The sequence below is a fragment of the Vicugna pacos genome, chromosome 20 (genome assembly GCF_048564905.1).
Source record: "Vicugna pacos chromosome 20, VicPac4, whole genome shotgun sequence".
Classification (NCBI taxonomy): domain Eukaryota; kingdom Metazoa; phylum Chordata; class Mammalia; order Artiodactyla; family Camelidae; genus Vicugna; species Vicugna pacos.
This window is the reverse complement of record NC_133006.1, coordinates 2,193,194-2,212,285: the sequence shown is the minus strand read 5'-3', so window position 1 is coordinate 2,212,285 and position 19,092 is coordinate 2,193,194. Positions and strand designations below refer to the sequence as shown.

The window sequence follows — 19,092 nt, the reverse complement described above, 5'->3', positions numbered from 1 at the left end:
TCTACGGGGTAGGGATGCCTAGCGAACCCCATCTCTGCAGGACAGAAAACAAGTCCAAGAGAGGCTAAGCCGATCTACCATTTCTCCATCTCACAGGACTTGTCACTCCAGAGCAGGAATCGAACTCGGACCCACGTTTGTAACCACAGTACTACCGTAATTTATGTGCTTTTTGTGTGTATAATACATTTGTTTCTGGCATGAAAGGATATTTAATAAATGATCGGTTGTCTTGTCTATCTCATTAGCTCACAATCTTTATATTTTTGAATTGTACCCTTCCCCTGGAGAAATGAACGGAAAGAGCGGTGGTCAGAAATAGGTGGGGCTCCATTCTTTATCTGTTACCTCATCTCATCCAAGTCCCCAACCAGGGAGAAGGAGCAAAGGTTTTCTTCATTTTTAATGAGAGGGCTCCAGTGATGGTGACTTACTCAACTCCAAAACCGAGTCTGGGGGAAGGGCACATGCAGCAACGAGAGCTGTATCACCTGTAGGAAGGCGAAAAGAGCTCAGGGGATGGCTCAATGGGTCAGCCTGATTTCATTTCAATCGATAATACAATAACACACTCTAAAAAATCTAGCATGCAATGGATTTGCTCTTTCTTGACATCTAGCAAGTTTCCACAGCCCACATGTAACATTATCATGAACTAGTGAAAGGATGAGTCCACAGACAAGAAAAATCAATGCCACAGGCACGCTGAAACCCAGGCTGGAAGAAAGGAAGGGAAAGGGCATAGTTAAGAAGAGAGGAAAGTCTGGGAAAAAGACATCATCACAAGGACTCTCAAGCATCATCCAGCAATCATATAATCATTCTTTCAAGAGAGAGTTACTTAGGTCCTATTTTGTGCGAGATTTTACAAAGGGCAAAGAGAGACCGCAGCGTCCATGGTGGCAGCAAGTTGCGGGGCTATAATACAATTCTAATCCTGGTACCTTGCACACTTGTCCTCAGTATAAAGGCAAAAAATAAATAAAATAATACTATGTAAACCATACACATTGCTGAAATAAATTAAAGAATACCTAAATACCTGGAAAGACACACCACGCAGATTCCTGGATCAGATGACAGCATTCTTGGGATGGCAGTGCTCTCCAGAGCGATGCATACATACAACGTGGTCTCGATCACAATCCCAGCGGGCTCCTCTGCAGTAACTGACTAGCTGCTGCTACAATTCATATGGGAATTCGAGGGTCTCAGTAACCAAAACGTACTTGAAAGAGAAGTACAACGTCAGAGGACTTGTAATTCTCAATTTCAAACCTTACATCTGTATCTCCAAGTGAGATTAGAGGCCATTTTTAAGTTATTATTTTGTTTATCCTTATTTTCTAAATTCTGTACAACAAATATACCTGTTAGAATAAGAAAAATAAAAAGTAAGTTATCTTTTAAAACATGAACACCGATTCATTCATTGGGAAAAATTATTTTAACTCTAAAGAAGTAAACAAATATCTAGTGAAAAAGGACTACTTAAAAACAAGTGTGCATTTACAATTTTCATAAATTGAAAACTGAAAAGCACAAACACATCAAGTTTCTAGGGAGACTGGTGAAACATATTAACAATTATTTTAAAAATTCTTATTGAAAAATGAAAACTCAAGAAAGGGAAATTCGTGATTTACAGCCAACTGCAAACACATGGAAAGCAAAGGCCTAGAAATCACAGTTCCTTTAACTCTGCTACTAACGGAATAGGAGAGGAAATTCCTCACTGAGGGGACAGTGGAATCCCATCCATAAGATAGAATACACAGTACAAACTGCAGTAATATCGGGAGTGAATAACTTAGAAGAATTCTGAAGTTATAACATTGCTGAAAAACTATAAAAAACACTGACAGGCAGATTAAAACACACAGTCATATATATTATATAGAAACATATGTAGTCTGCTCCCATGTTGCATAGAAATACAAACATATTTGTTCATTTATGGGCACTTATGACTTTATCCCTGGTAGAATATTTCAACTAAATCAAATAATCAATATAACTCTCCTCTTGTCAAATCTACTTGATAAGTTACTCTGCTATGTAACCATAAAGTATCTAAGATAGATCTAAAATTAGTGAAAAAGAGCTTTGTATGGCTTCTTGAATTCTTCTCAAATTTCCAAGCTTAATTTTAAAATAGATCTGAGCAGTATTTCTATATTATCTTTTCCCTTGTGAAATGAACAACACTGTCTGTTGTCAAAATTCTGTGCTTACAAATATTCACGAGCACAGTATCCTCACAAAACTGCTGGACAGCAAAGCACTATCCAGACACTGTGACCAAATAAATGAAACACAAGGAAGACAGTGACCCTATTCTGGAGGGCTTATAGTCTGTGTCAACACTAGGGTTTTTACTTGATTGGTTTGATTGGGTAGCAAAATAAAATCAATCAAGTACTTTCTTCTTTGAGCGTTCTGTAAGTCATGACTGTTTTTAGTGTCATGAGCAGGAAAGACTTAAGCATGACTTGATTAGGTCAACTAGCAACAATCATCACTGGAGAGTGAGTAATATAGAAGTTAACTGATAGCAATGCTTCTGCCTACATGAGCCCTATAATAAATCTACACTGACATCCGAAAGGAAAATAAGGAGATGAGGTCCCCAATGAGAAAACAAACTAACAAGAAATCAAAAAAGGAAAGATGTTTTCATTAATGATTCCAGGCAGTAGTGGAGCATGGTGGTGAAGATCACAAATGCTGGGGACAAACATGAGGGGTCTGAACTCCCACAGCACTGGGTAGCTGTGACACTGATATTTCAGTGAAATTTTCTGCACCTCAGTCTCCTATCCAAAGACGGGGGAAAACAACCGCACCCATCTCCTAGACTGTTTCTACAAATTTAGATATTTTATACATAAAAGCTTAAATAAAATACTTCAGATTTAAAATAATAGCCCAAAACACATGGAACAAAGAAAACAGAGATAAATTGGAGTTCATCAAAATTTAAAACTTTGCTTCAAAGGGCACCATTCAGAAAGTGAAAAAACAACACACTAGAGAAAATTTTTTCAAATCATTTATCTCATAAGGAATTTGTATCTCCAAATGAAGAAAAAAAACACCTACAACTCAACAATAAAAAGGCAACTCAATTAAAAAATTAATAAATGTTCTGAAAAGGTATTTTTCAAGAAAAACATAGAAATGTCCAATAAGCACAATGAAATGATGTTCAATAGCATTAGCTGTAAGGAAAATCAAGTCAAAACCACTAGGAGAAGCCGCTTCACACTCACAACAATAGGTTATAATAAAAAAAATGGTAACAAGCACTAATGAGGACACAGAGGAAGTGGAGCGCACAGCCCTTGCTGGTGAGGACGTAACACAGCGTGGCCACTTTGGAAAACAGCCTGGCAGGGCCTCAGAGAGTTGAACATTTCGTTTCTGACTTACCCAGCAATTCTGCTCTCTGGGCACACATGAAAGAGAACTGAAAACAGATATCCACATAAAAAATCCCACATGAGTGTCCACGGCGACATTACTCATCACAGCCAAAAAGCAGAAACAACCCAAATGCCTATCACCTGGTGAATGGGTAAACAGACGGGCCCAGCCATACAGTGGAAAGTTATTCAGCAATAGCAAAGAATAGAATAGTGACTCAGGCCACAACATGGACAAACATTGAAAACGTTACTCAGTGTGAAAGTAGTCGGTCACAATAGACGGTTCCACTTACATGAAGTGACTCGATTTACATTAAATGTCCAGCACAGGCAAATCCACAGAGAGAAAAGTGGCTCCTTGGGGCTGGGGGAGGATGGGGAAGATGGGAATGTCTGCTTATGCATACGGGGCATCCTGTTGGGGGGATGAAAATGTTCTAAGATTGAATGGGATGCACAATTCTGGGCATAGAGTAAAAACCGATGTACATTTTAATGGGTGAATTGTATTAAAACTGTTAAGAACAAAAGCATCTCGGGGCAGTACCTTCCAGAGTAAATGCAAATTGCTAACTTTTATTAGAGGAAAAAGAAACTGCCCTCAGCATGAAAGCAGGAGATCAGCAAATGTGAGTTAACCAAAATTGGACAAGAGCATTTCACTTGAAACAGTTGCTGAGTGTACACGAAATATTCAGAAATAGGAGAATCACCTTGACATCACGAAGAAGCATTCTGCTTCAAATGCAGATCAAGGATTCGGCAAGCCCTGCTGCCAGAAATGAGCAGAGAAGAATCCTGATTCATAAAACTAGCACCAGAGCCAACAAGGAAATGGTGGTGAGGAAAGCAGGCGGCGAATATCTGGAAGAGTTTGCTACAAATATTTTCTCCACCGAAAATTTAAAAATAAAATGAAAGTGATGAAATGCTGTGTTGACATCACGTGAATGGGCTTCCTTCGGTGCTCGACTGTTCTGTAACCCAGATTGATAGACTCAGGAGAATCAGCATGGCTCCTGGGGGTCCCCAAAGGACTGCCCACCAGCACGCTGACCACCATCACATCTGCCAGGGTTGAATTGCAGGGAAGAGACCAAGTTCTGAAAGGTACCGGAAATGTTGACAAGGGAAGAAAAGGATGAGTTTAGTCCTGGGACAGAGGCCCACTGAGCAGAGGCCAGAAGGCTGCAGGTGAACTGCAGTAGACCTGGGGCAGGAAGGGATCACGGGGGAGCATATCTCAATTCTCTTCTGTCTCTCCCTCCGGTTGGAGAGATAAAGCCTGCATCCTTCTCACCTGGAACTGTGGGTTCTGGCTGGCAGAAGTCTTACCGACACGGAATGATTATTCAAGACTCTGTGGAAAAAGTCAAGAAATCGAGAGGGAGTAGGGAGCCATCTCCATGAGCCTCTCAAATGTTCCCATATTTATTGTGTATAATCAAAGGAAAAATTCGTTAACAGTTGTGAGATAGTAAGGAGGAAATTCGGGAAAGACAGGATGAGGCAGAGATTGTAGAATACACCATGAGTACAAAGGATTAGTGTATGTTTAGGGAAGTCATGGGGTGAGGGGAACAAGATACACTTTTAGATATGTTCATTACAAAGCACACCAAAAGACCAGCCAGGTCTTTGTTTTGGGGATAATAGACTAACAACACACAAGCCCAGCGTTTATAGCTGAGGGTCTCGGTCCTTGCTTTGCAACCAGCAGAGTGCTACCTAAAACCTCAACTACACAAGCAAAGCATTGTCTCTGCTTTTTAAGGAAAGGAGACTGGAGTGAAGATGCACAGGAACTTGCTTGCAAAGCAGTACCAAAGCATATTTTTTCTTCTTAAAGTTCAGAGGCGACTGTGCTGTGTTATAATTTGTTAACCCAATCATGGGCTCCCACATGGAACCATTATGGAGGACACCCTAGGATGACTAATCCTGGATGTGGGTCTCTTCCTGCCATCTTCAGCCACTCTAGCAGGGTCTACGCACATCCGAGAATAACGATCCTACGGAACCACCCACTCTCTTAACTCCTGATGCTTGAAACTTAATTTTAGCTCTACACAACTTTCCGTAGAAAAGTTTCAGAAATAAAAGATATTCCTTTTATATCTCATCATATTACTGATTTTTCTGATTGCTCTCTGCTGCTTCTACTTGGTAAAGCACCTCATTCTGCAGCTGAATTCAGTAATTTCCGTTGTGCATTTCTAGCCAGTTTGGGCTCGCTAAATTCTATTGGTCAAATATCGATATACTTAATTGATTTCTTTGTTCATCAATTTCAGCCAGGAGGAGAGGGAGTGTCACTCTTTTCCTCAGCCCACCCTCAACACTTTTCTCATCAACTCAGGCCTCCTGAAAACAAAACAAAGTATTTTTTTCCCTTCTACTCTTTCCACAAACCCAACAGGAAACATCAGTCTGGAGAAAGTATTCAACACAAATTTTAAAACAAAAATCTATAAACCTGAAGCAACTCCATCTCCGAATCATGATACACAATGACATGAGATTAAGTGTGTCAGGCACAAAGCATGAGGGAGCCTGACTACCTGATTTCTATTCTTCAAAGGAAGGAAGGTTTTCGTATTTTTTATTATCATTCTTGGTCATTGTTTCTGATTATGCCAAAAAATAGTTTATGAAATAATTATGCACTGAAATAACAGATTTTTAATGTATCAATTTTAGAAGGCATTCAGAGGGGATAGGAAAACCCACCTCTGTAAAAAATGTAAAATTTCTTCCCCTGTTAAGAACACGTATACAAAATGCAACAGAGAATTCAAATTCTTGTGGAGAGGATCAAAACCACAGAATCAAAGCAAAGTCATTACAATGAGTCAATTTAAATTTCACTGGACAAACATGCTCAATGCATACAAATAATTTTAAAGGCACACTGCAAACCATTCACTTAATAATCTGCAGGCTAGAGGAAGAATTTCACTCTTGAACAGACAACAGAAATCAGTAGGTTGTCCCACCAAACCAGGAGCAGAGAACAATCAGGTTTTTAACAGTTTTGATAAATCAGCATGTTCTAAAGATCAAAATCCAGAAATTTTAAACATTCATTCAAACCACAATGAAACAAGCACTTAAAGAAAAAAAAACACAAAGAATCTAAGCACAGAGGTCATTTATATAGATCAATGAGAATTTCTTGTACCGCTGGAAGAAAGAACAGGCTATAACCTTTTACTTGAAAAATAAAACTTCTTTTAAAGATAAATGCTAAAACATATTTCATCTTTCATGTTGCCTTAAAAAATCTGAGGTACTTGTATCTGATCAGAAAAGCAATTCTGAGTAATATTATGTTACAATTCAGTGACAGTTTGCTCTAGAAGAAAAGAGAAAAGTTACTATTTCTCATTCTGCAGAGTTTAAAGAACCTCCCTGTCTCTATATCCTCCCATTTCCTAAGCTCAACCTCCCTAACCCTTCTGAAACAAGTATGAGAAAGTCTTATTCCCAACATGCCAAATGACAAAAGAATATCAATTTATTTATGTAAATATATGCCTACACCTTGAAATGGAGGAGAAAGTTATCAGAAGTCTATATGGAACTTCTTTCTATCTTCCTGATATCACACACACAAACGTTCACACAGACACAGACACATACCCCCTGGATTACTGAGCACTTCACAAGCTTAGTACTTACAACTTGTAGAAGATAACTTTGTAGTTAATTTAAAATACAAAACTTTCAGCTTTTGAAAGTCTTCATCATCTGCTAAACCATCCAAATATCAAAGAGACCCAATTAGCCTTCTCTGTAGAATGTAATTTCCCTTGATGGCAAAACAGACCCTAAGAAGTACTGGATCAAAGATTCGTGTTTATCACTACCTATGATCGTTTTTAAGCACATTAACAGATTCAGAAATGTATGTCTCATCAACATTTATTCCTATTGAAATAGCATACGTGTTCAATTGTCTATACAGTGACTAGGTCCCATGATGGTGTTTAAGAGCTATTTTGTGTATAGCAATATTTATATTCAAGTGCAGAAAAGGAGGGTGTGTTTTACTCAGTTGTAGAGCACCTGATTAGCATGCACAATGTCCTGTCTTCAGTCCCCAGTACCTCCAAAAAAATAAATGAACTAAGTGCATATTTAAAAATAAGAATAGTGCAGCCACTATGGAAGGCAGTGTGGAGATTCCTCAAAAGACTGGAATAGACTTACCATATGACCCAGGAATCCCACTCCTGGGCTTGTACCCAGAAGGAAAACTACTTCAGGATGACACCTGCACCCCAATGTTCATAGCAGCACTATTTACAATAGCCAAAACATGGAAACTACCTAAATGTCCATCAACAGGTGACTGGATAAAGAAGATGTGGTATATTTATACAATGGAATACTTCTCAGCCATAAAAACCGACAACATAATGCCATTTGCAGCAACATGGATGCTCCTAGAGAATGTCATTCTAAGTGAAGTAAGCCAGAAAGAGAAATAAAAATACCATATGAGATCGCTCATATGCGGAATCTAAAAAACAAAAACAAACAAAAACAAAGCATAAATACAGGACAGAAATAGACTCATGGACCGAGAATACAGACTTGTGGTTACCGGGGGGGGGGGTAGAGGGTGGGAAGGGATAGACTGGGATTTCAAAATTGTAGAATAAATAAACAAGATTACACTGTATAGCACTGGGAAATATACACAAAATGTTATGATAAATCATAGAGAAAAAAATGTGACAATGAGTGTGTATATGTCCATGAATGACTGAAAAATTGTGCTGAACACTGGAATTTGACACAGCACTGTAAAATGATTATGAATCAATAAAAAATGTAAAAAAAAAAGAATAAACACAGGGAAATATACACAAAATGTTATGATAAATCACAGAGAAAAAAAGTGACAATGAGTGTGTATATTTCCATGAATGACTGAAAAATTGTGCTGAACACTGGAATTTGACACAACACTGTAAAATGATTATAAATCAATAAAAAATGTTAAAAAATAAAAATAAAAATAAATAAACAAAGTTGCAAAACAAAAAAAATAAGAATAAAGTTATAAAATAACGCAGACTAAAAACCACTGCAACCTAGGTACTACAATTATACTAAAAAAACAAGTGTTTCTATCAAATATTCACTATATGCCAATCACAGAGACAACCACAAGTCACCCCTGAAGCTTCACGTGTGATTCTCAACAACCCTACTAAGTAGACACGGATGAGAAACCAGGCTCTGCGGATGAGGAGACGGAGCTCAGAGGAGCCGGGGACGCTGACCGTCCTACTCTGTGTGACACCGCGTCAGCCCAGGGCAAGCGCTGACAGTGCTGCACTGAGGGGACACCCAGCTGCATAGACCCTTGGGGTACTGGGGAGTCCCAGAAAACACTAAAAATTTTTCAGTGAAAAACCAGCTCAAATATATTACACTGTGCCGCATCCCTTAAACAGGGAACGTGAACGAGACCTTTTTGATGCGTCCATGTTCTTTCTGCCATCATCAGTTACTTGCCCTCACTGCGTCACCAATGATGATCTGGACCCCATATGAAGTGCACTCAGATGGCAGAGCTTTTAATGCTGTTTTATGAAGTTTGTAAGACTCTGTCTATGCCTCACACTGGTGGTCATCCATCACTTCTCACCAGTGTGGACGTACCACCTGAAATCATTCCTTTCTGCTTTTTAAAATCCCTTCATCTACTCCAGACTTTTCAATAGCAAAGAAGCAGCTAAACCACAGACAGTGGACAGCTTTTCACCAAATGGACTCGAACAGCCCATCTGACTACCTGGAAGCCCTTTTCTTCTATTAAACCCACTTCCAGGTACTTCATCATTTTCTGATTGGTTAACTGGGCCTCTGACTGGCCTACTCAGAGAGCTCCCAACCTCACATCCAGGGGTGGGAGAGGACCCTGCTGTTGGGGGAAATCAGTGAGGAAGGTGGACATCCTTCAGCCACGTCTGCATGGGTAGAAGTGCCACAGCGTGCTCAGAAATTATACCGTCATCACCCCTGGGCTCCCATGGACTGGTTTCACATTAACCAAAGTCATGAGACACTGATGCAAGAAAACCAGAAACTTAGCTTATTAATGTAACAGAAGACGTGAATCTATGAACCAGACTGAAATATCAGAGTTCAACCATGAGTACATTTTCTCCTCCACTGCCCAATAACGGGCAGGCAGTCACATGGCAAGCATGGACAGAAACGGAGCAGGAAGGGTTTCTAGATTAACTCAATGAACTAAATTTCTATTATACGAACAGATCTACTGCCCAGAAGACAATTAACGCCAATCACGGTGCACTCTCCGTGGACAGCGGCAAGACATGACTATGAGCACCCATGTAACTCTCCTTTCCCTGTCCTTTATAGGCTAACTGATGCACAGAGGTACAAAGATTCAGGGATGCTGATAACGCTAAACACAAAAAGCCCATCTCTGGGAGCCTCAAAACCAGACAGCCAGGGTTTAAATACCAGCTCTGCCAATTACTAGTTCTGTGATTTTGCCAACTTAATTACCCTCTGTGTGCCTCAATTTCCACACTGTAAAACTGGGATAACAATCAAACCTTCCTTACTCGCTTGTTGAGAAGATTGAAGGATTCATTTCTGTAAAATGCTCAGAAAAGAATGTAGCACATTTTGGGTGTTCAACAAATGTCAACTTAATATCAAAGTGATTTACAAGTCTCCCCTCTAATCATCTTATGTGTTTCCTGGCTAGCCTAAGTCCCAAAGAACATCCTTATTTCTCCTTTTATAAACAATTGGGGAGTACCCTTATGTTCCACCCCACCACCTGTTTAAACTGAGGGAGGGGATGCCCCCTAACCACTCTTTTGGGCCATGGAGAGTGCTTCTCCCTTCACACCCCTGGCCCCTGGCCCACAGCTAGCACTCATCACACTAACAGAGTGAGGTGTGAGTCCGGGGAGACAAGCGGGGCATGTGAAACCCTCCCTTTCACTCCAGTGTTGGTCACCATTGGGAAACACCTGGGATGCTCAGCTCCATGGCAGGAAAGCCCTGTGCATGAAGGGGCAGGTCCTCTCAAGGGAAGGCTCGCTGTGGCCCAGAGCTACATGGGACAGGGTGAGTCTGTATTTCTGGGACACAGTATCATGACACGCATTTTCCCACAGCCTTGAAGTTCATGGAGAACGTGGCTTCATCAGTAACAAAGAAGACATTTATCGCCTGTCTACTCTTTTGTGTCATCTCTCAGTAGGCTGCTGGAGACAACATGTGTATAAGTATTGGATCTCCTTAAGCCCCAAAATATATGAAGCAACAAATAATTCTGTGGCTTAACATTGGTTCAGGGCGACTGTGTAACTGTCCTGACTCTGCTGATGCTAAATTATGGGTATAGGAACTATGGAACCTCCTCAAATATCTTTCATCATAAAAACAGCTCTTCTTATTTTCCTGTTTCTTAGTAATTGCCAAAGACTCCCAAATGATGGCTTCACACAAAACAGCAGCTAAAGTTTAAGAGCCCTCTTGACATACACACTGTGGTAAACACTGCACATAATTTCTAATTCTCACAATTCTACAATTCATATATGAATGTCCCCATCTCACAGACGAGGGAAAAACTCAAAACGAACTGTCTCAGTCTCACGTGGCTCAGTGGCAGCACGTGCAACCAAACCCAAGTCAAAAAACTACACCCCTTCGTATATGTACCAAATCTCCTACCACCAATTAACACACAGCGGCGGGGTCAAAACTCAGGGAACTCAATACACTTTTCACCTTTAAGGTCGTCCAGATGCCGCTTCTAGCTGTTTTATAAAATCCCGGCTCACTGGTTTCTAACACTAGAAGAAAAGCCCGATTTTCCCATTGCTTGCACAGCAAGTCTGAAATGTTCACAGTGAGATGACAGAATAAATCTAAGATATAAGCAGAATAACTTTTCCAGGTAGACACACATAAAAGACATTGGGCTCTTCTGAAGCATTAAGTAAAGAAATCAAAATAAAATAAAGTTATTTAAGCCTTCTTTTACAAACAGGAATGTTAAGACTGTAAGAAGGTGCAACAGTGCCACCTATGGCTAAAATGACCTTCCAGGTTGCCGGGAAAGATGCAACACAAAAATTGCCTGTAGGATCAGAAAGGAGAATCAGATAACTAAAAGCTTATGTAGCATATACTGCACTTTGATTCGGGGGAAGGGAGGGATATTCAGTATTTAATTTGATACTGCTAATACTCCTGAATATAAACAGAAGACATAGGCTCATGGAAACTCATCTTAGAAGAGGAAAGAATCCAGTTCAGCCACTTCATTTTACAGGAGGGGAAACTGAGACATGGAATGTGTCCTCCTGGCAATCGGCAGCAAAGGCATCCTAGGCCTCATGTCTTGCACTGTAGCAAAAACCAACAGATCTGTACTACGCCTATGTTCATAAAAGTCACGTTTGTATTTTTCCAACAGTAGGTTATCTAATATCTTGCAAAATACTTCTCAAAGATCCAGAATATCATACAAGATTGTCGACATACAAAAATATTTATTTACATAATAAAACAGCATGAGCTTTATTCTCTCTATTAAAAAAGTAATGTGTCAAATCAATGTTTTGATATTTTAAACCTGTTAAGAGTGTAGAAAAAAATCAAAATTTTCTTTAATCACAAAAGAGAGGAGCTTATTCCCTGAAAATGATCAATGTGGATTTTACTAAACTTATTTGATCTGGTCAGAATCCCACGAATTTAAATATCTGAGTGGATGGTTACACGGCAACATAAATTCTGATTTGTAACAATACATATTCTGTGTAAATAATCTTCAAGGTCATCTGATTAAGGCAATTTAACTAGTCCCTGTCTCACTAGAATGATACAGATTTCATTAAAACTTCATACTACACCAAAAAAAAATGAATCCTTGTTACTTTAAACCATATTCAAATATATCATACATATACTTATTAAATATGCATCAGAAATAAGCGACACTCTTTAGTATTCAGAGTTGATCAATCTAAAATATCTGTCATTGTGACAGCACTTTTATTAAGCACCTCTTGTGTTCTTTGTATACAAGGCGTCTAACTCTCACAGTCAGACAAATTAAACAATATAACTAAAATTTCACAAATGAGGAAATGTACTTAAGCCATGAAAACAACTTACATATTCATCAACAGGAAAGAAAAGAGTAAAGACTTTACTTACAATATTCACTGACAATCTTTTCTTCCATATTAAGACTACATAAAACCAATTCAGTCTTTGTAAGTATTTCTGTCAATAAGGGCCACTAGAGAAAAACAGGTAACATCAATAGCAGTGGTTGGACTTTCAGAGCCCACTTCTCTTTTGCACTATAATTATTTTTAATGTTATGTTTTTAGTGCTTACAGAGCACTAAAATATAAAATTAACTTTTTAAGTAATTACCTGAGAATTATAAATTTGTGAAAATAAACAATTGTAATTTCTGCCACTCTGTCTCACCTTCTCAATGGTGTCTCTCCTTTGAAGGCATCATCAAGCTGAGATCACTAAACTCGGCCATTTATGGAGTCACAGGTGTTTGGGTAACCACTTAACGGGAGGCTGATTAGAGGAGCAATTAAGAAAGCATCCTGTGCAGCCTGGGTTCCAGCACCGAGCTAGCCACAGCCTGCTGCGTGTAATTTGGGACAAGCTGCTCCATCTCTCAATCCCTCAGCTGCAAAAAAGGAGACACTGATACCTACAATCAAACACCTGCTATGAACTAAAACATGAAGAAAGCATTTTAGCCTTAGGTAGGTGTCCACTCACAGCAAGTTTGGTCATTATGATGATGAGGATGCCTGTTAATAAATTAAGCTAGACCACAAAGGAGAAATCACCTTAAAGGAGAAACATTTTAAGTCAATGAGCATTTCTTTTTGGATGGATTGCACAATATTCTATTGATTTTTTTAATAAACCAAATTTTGTCCATTAATTATAGATTTACAGGTTCATGGACAAGTCTCCAGAAAAAGAATTAGAGGCCTCTAAACTCCGTAAATTAAGAAAGTAAATTAAAAAAAAATCAGGGAGGAGGTTATACCTCATGTGGGAGAGTATGTGCTTAGCATGCATGAGGCACTCAGTTCAGTCCCCAGTAACTCCATTTAAAAACTTTGTTTTTTAAGAAATGGGGAATTAAAGCAAAAAGATGGAGGAATACAGACTTTTTTAGAGACTCATCTCAGATTTAAGATGGGGAAGATACCATCTATTTCTCAGAGGAAATTTTGAGGACTATGTAAACTGGATCTGAGATATCTAGTTCTTTAACATTATTCATGAATTCATATTACCAAGTCATAAACTACCTGATAATCAACAGTGGTGATACTGATCATAACAGCTGCCATCACGGATCGAGCTCCGGCTAGGACTGCTCTGTTCTGACATCTCTGCCCCTGAGGCCTCACCAGACTGACAGCACTAAACTAGGTCATTCATGAGCACCTCGTGTAAGTCCTCCATTTGTGCTTCTGACTCTCCCCTCACCAGCTCCTCTGAGGGAAGCACTGTTATCATCTTACCCACTCACAGATAAGGCAACTGAGGCACAGAGGCTAATCCCGTTCCAGGTCACATTGGCATTAAAGGACGTCTGTATTTCTGCTGTTTTGCTTTTGACAAAGGAATCTGAGATATCAATTCAAGGCAGACTGTTAAATAATCAAGTCTGTCAGGTCTTCACCTCAAAGAGCAGATACTATAAATTCCTGATGTAGGATGAGGCTGCCACCACAAACTGACTCAGCTTGAAATTAATATCCAAGATGAAGCAGCGGATACACGTAAATATTCACGATTGTCAAGTCTGCTCACGGGTCTGGGCCCTTCACTGCCTGAACGGGGGTGAAATCCCCACCCGTGTCTGGGAGAGATGCACGGTGCTTCCCGGGCTCAAACAGGCTTCACGGGCTATTTCCTCCCACAGACTGGCCTCAACGATTAAAAGCTCTCAAGGTTTTTACACCATGCAAAACAAAAAGACATTTCTGCAGATGGAGCACTTTCTTAGGCTTAAATCTTTTTTTGCCTACACTCACCCAGGGGGAAAAAAGAAACATGACTCTGCAAAGTCTCTGACCCTCACCACTCACAGGAGTAGAATGACCACAGCAGAAGATGGCTCTTCACATTGCAGGATGAGAACAAAATAAAGATGCCCCAACAACAGGCACTCCCAGACACAGCGCTCAGCAGTCTTCTGCACAATCACGGTTGTGTAGCACCCATCACCTTCTATTTCCAGAACACTTCATCACCCCTAAAGAATCCGCCTATCACTAGCAGTCACTCCCTAATCCCCCTCCAACCAGCCCCTTCCAGCCATCACCTGCTCTCTGTCTCTGCATGTGCCTTTTCTGGGCATTTCAGATCACTGAAATCAACAATATTTGACCGTTTGTGTCTGCTTCCTTTCAATTAACAAGCTGTTATCAAGGCTTGTATATTTTGAAGTGGTATCAGCATCTCTTTCTTTTTTTTTTTTTTGAAAACGTTAAAGATTATTAGAAGGTGGTAAGCACTATCAAAAAGAGTAGAGTGGAGCATAAGTGATTGGGTTTCAAAGGGAAAAGTGTGGGTTGAACAGTCAGGGTGGACTTCCCAAAACAGGTGGCATTTTTCATTTTCCTCTTTTTTTTTTCTTTTTCATTCACTCTTACGTGTGAATAATGTTCCACTACATGGAGATACTACATTCTGTTCATCCATTCAGCAGCTATTTATGGACGAGTTCCAGAAAAATGAGTGTAAGAGTTGACTAGCATGGATGGCATTTAAGCAAAGGGCAAAATGTGCTTTCAAAAAAAAGCCAACAAACAGAGGCACAAGGAAATTCAGTGCGTTTCTGAGCAAAGTGCTTGCTTGCTTCGGCAGGACTACCGTGCAGGACTGTGGCGGATATTGGCAGGAGTCACGGTGTGGGAGAAACATGAGAAGACTCCCCACTGCAAGTAGCTCAGACAATTCTCCTCCCTCATCCTGTATTGTTAGAGCAATGTTTCTAGGTTACTCTTATTTCAAGTAATAGCACTTTAACTGCACATCTGATCATCTCCATCAGACCACCTTTCCTCCAAGCAACAGAAAAGCATTCAATGACCTGAGCAGCTCCAGGACATAATGGTGATGGATTAGGGAGTCCTGCAGCATTCCAGCCTGCAGGCACAAACCCCACATGTGCCCTGGAGATGTCCAGAAAATAAAATGCATGGAAATATCTCACTGTTTTTACACGACATCTGCCCTCAATTTGCCCCTAAATCATGCTCGCAAAGCACTAATCAACCCTCTCAATACAAAAATAAAAAAGCTAAGAAGGCAAATTTAGGCTCTTTCATTGAAAACCAGCAACCATCACTGCCAGTATCTGAGCTGGAATGCTCCTGACTTTGGAAACCACTGCGCAGTTACTTTTCAAGCGTAAAACTCATATATGTATTCCATGTAGATGATATTGCAGTAGGATTTTTCTTTTCAAAATTTCCATTTGCAACATTAGCACAAGAAAGTTTATTTATAGGCTTTAAAAAAATCAATTATCCTCCACTTTCTTAATTTTGAACTAATTATTATTTTATAAATGTGGCTATGCTGCGTATTATAAACCGTTTGATTTCTGAAAACAAGACCTTTATGACCTCACTATTTCAGAGAAAACTTTAACGATTCTTTGAGAGGTGGGGCCTGGGGCGCCCACTATCAGCTCTTTAAATACTGACAAGGATGTGCTATTAAGTAATGCAAAGGCTCTAACTCCACATTAGCTCAGAAAGCAAAGAAACTACACCAAAGACTTCCTTAAATATTTTATATATTTCTATTCTTTTGAATATTAAAGTTCTTAAATGATATGATTATTTTGAAAAAGACAACAGCTGTATTAAATTTCCTCTCACCAAGAAAGCAATCTTTATCAGGAATAAAAACCCCTATGGAAATCGAAATGACAGGACGTTTCTAGCTAAGTGAACATCCAGATCTGAACACAAACCTAAATCCTATCAGATCTCACTCGAAGGAGCTCTACAAAGTCCTGGGCAACCCTGGAAACTAGCTCTTTTGTTCCAAATGTTGGCTGAGCTAAGATCATCACACTAGGCAGGGAAGGAGAGAAGAGGAAAATCCACCTGGCGGCCTCCATCAGTTTTCTTCCAGCCACAAAATGCCTCTAGGTCGGCCCGCTAACAAGTCCCCCAATAAGGAAAGCCGGCATCCACACTGCCCCTGCCATCCCCAAGTAGCCCGGATGCCCATATCCCAGCCTGTGAATGGTCTTCTAATGATCCCCCAGTTGGTGGCACCCACCCCCTCTTCCCCGCTATACAAACACAGAGAGCCACGGCAGCCTTCCCAAATCACAAATTTGATTACATCAACCCCCACTTCAAACCCTTTAGAGGCTCCCTGTTAGAGTTCTAGCCCCACCCCAGACCCTGCTCGCCCATCCTCACCTAAGTACACAGGTCCCCAGTGACCACAGGGGCCCCTGACCTGCTCCTACTTCCCACTTGCTCCAGTCTCATTTTGACTGTTTCCCAAGGAAGCCTTCCCTCCCTCCAACCTCCACAATTTGTTCCTCTCTTCCTAGAACATTCTAGGCTAAGTCAAATTCTGACAATGCTAAGCTCTCAAGAAGCAAATACATTTTGCTTACTAATGTGGCTACACCCTCTCTCCCCTAGACTCACAGAAGTGCACGTGTAATGTATAAATGAATGACCGGTTGGGTCTCAAAGGGACAGACATAACTGCTCTCGCCCGTCCCGATCCTTCGGTCTGTAGAATATCAGAAGCAAAACCAGAAGTACCTTTCCTGAGGGTCACTTCTGTTGACACCCTTCACTGCCTACTGTGTCAGTTCTAGTAAAACTCAACTTCTTCCAAAGCCCTACATCCCGGACTCTCTCCAGTGTCCTCCCCAGCAGGGGCTCCCTCCACCCTGGACCGCACAGGGCACTCTCCACGGGTGCCCACGCCAAAAGCCTCCAGGCCTCTGCCCGGGCTGCACCTGCGATCTGAGACACATTCTTGACTCCTTCTCCTGGCTGACTCTTACTCTGTCCTCACAAATGAATGTAGAGCCCATTTCTTCCAGGAATTCCTCTCCGATAATGTCCTTTAGGTCTTGTCTGGTCTCTATCTATAGCAGCAGTACATGGTGACCAACTGGGCGTTTGCCCGCTCCTTTGAGACCACGAACACTTGGGAACCACGTGGGAAGGAGTGAGAGATTACAAGACGGTTGAGGGAAGCAAAAAGCAGAAATCACAGTCCAAGTCCCAAATTCAAGGATACTTTCTCAGAAAAAGTATAAACTATTTCACACGTGTGCAATTTGGCTACTATTTTTGTGGCTTGTGGACAGCAAGAACTTGGTGTTCTAGTCCAAAACCTAGGTTACATGCAAAGAAATGTATATATTCATATCCAAAGGAAACCAGAGCTGCTCAACAACAGTTTGCAGTTAGAACTGAAAGGAACTTTCATAAAGGCAATCTCTCTCTCTCTCTTCTTTCTTTTCTGGCATCATATAATTTTAGAAGTATTTGCGTGACTAACAGACGTCTACAGCCCGTGATTCTGCACTGAAGTGTTTGGGGCTGAGGAAGCCCAGATTACATTCACTCTGTAAATGCAATCACACCAACACACTGATAGGTGCCGTGGTGGTGAAACTGATGTTCCAAAGCAGGCAACCTTATTCGGTAAGAGAACTCTAAATAGAAAGGAAGAAATGCAATGTCCTATACTGAATTTCATTTGCAATATGGGCCATTAACTGATAGTATATCTTGACTAATGAAACCCAAAAATAAATTGTCAATGTCGGTTTTCTTCATCTGACCATTTTATGCTAACATCGGATATTAAATCCTCACTCCATACGGAAGCTCAGGCCTATGCTGCAGCACAGTTACACCCCGTGGAAGAAAGCCGACCAAGGGAGAATTGGAGAGTTTCCCTTTAGAAGCTGCGAAGTGTGGTTTTACACCTGTATATCATTTGCAACCACATCATCGACAATGGAGTTAGACGTTACCTCTGTGGGGCGAAAAGCACTGCATGCTTCAGAACCATCAAAGAACGCTGAGCTTTGTGAAACAGTCCTGAGGCACTTAAATCATACTTTTTCTGAAAGGCTCCAAATCTGACCCACTTCACCATTCCAGGTATAACAGGGAAGTACTGGAAACAGTAGAGAGAACATGCCCTTGAAGTCTGACAAGGCTCTGCTTGAATCCTGCTACAGCATTTATCAACCGCTAAACAAACCAATTCCTTAACCCCTCTGAGAAGGCTTCCCAATCCCCAAAAGGGGGCTGTCAGCGCCCACCTGGGAGTCATGAATGTGAATGAAACACGCAAGTAGGGTGGCCGACTGCTACCTGACACGGGGCCTGGCTAGTTTCCCTCCGCTGCCCTTCTGCCCCTTTAAACTTGCACTGATCCCCCTGGTAAGGATCAAGTCCCCGGAACAGACTGCCCGTATCTTCGGTGTATCCCTGAATACATGACTTACACTTAGGAGGCCAGAAAAACAACTGCCTCCTCCCAAGTCACTAACAATATTCTTAAGAGTCTGGGTATTTTTAACTCTATT

The 19,092-nt window shown here is 40.7% G+C and overlaps 1 protein-coding gene across 2 annotated transcripts in view; it reads right to left on the bottom strand.

Moving 5' to 3' along the window:
• The window catches only part of LOC140687538 (trafficking protein particle complex subunit 9-like), a 180,537-nt gene that overhangs the window by 79,614 nt on the left and 81,831 nt on the right, over nt 1-19,092 (bottom strand). Inside the window, exon 2 of one of the 2 annotated variants that reach the window (XR_012061915.1) lies at nt 1,043-1,228. The exons of the other annotated variant lie outside the window; for it this stretch is intronic. The gene's annotated coding sequence lies outside the window, so the exon portion shown is untranslated. The remainder of the gene's footprint in view (nt 1-1,042; nt 1,229-19,092) is intronic. 2 annotated transcript variants of the gene reach the window in all.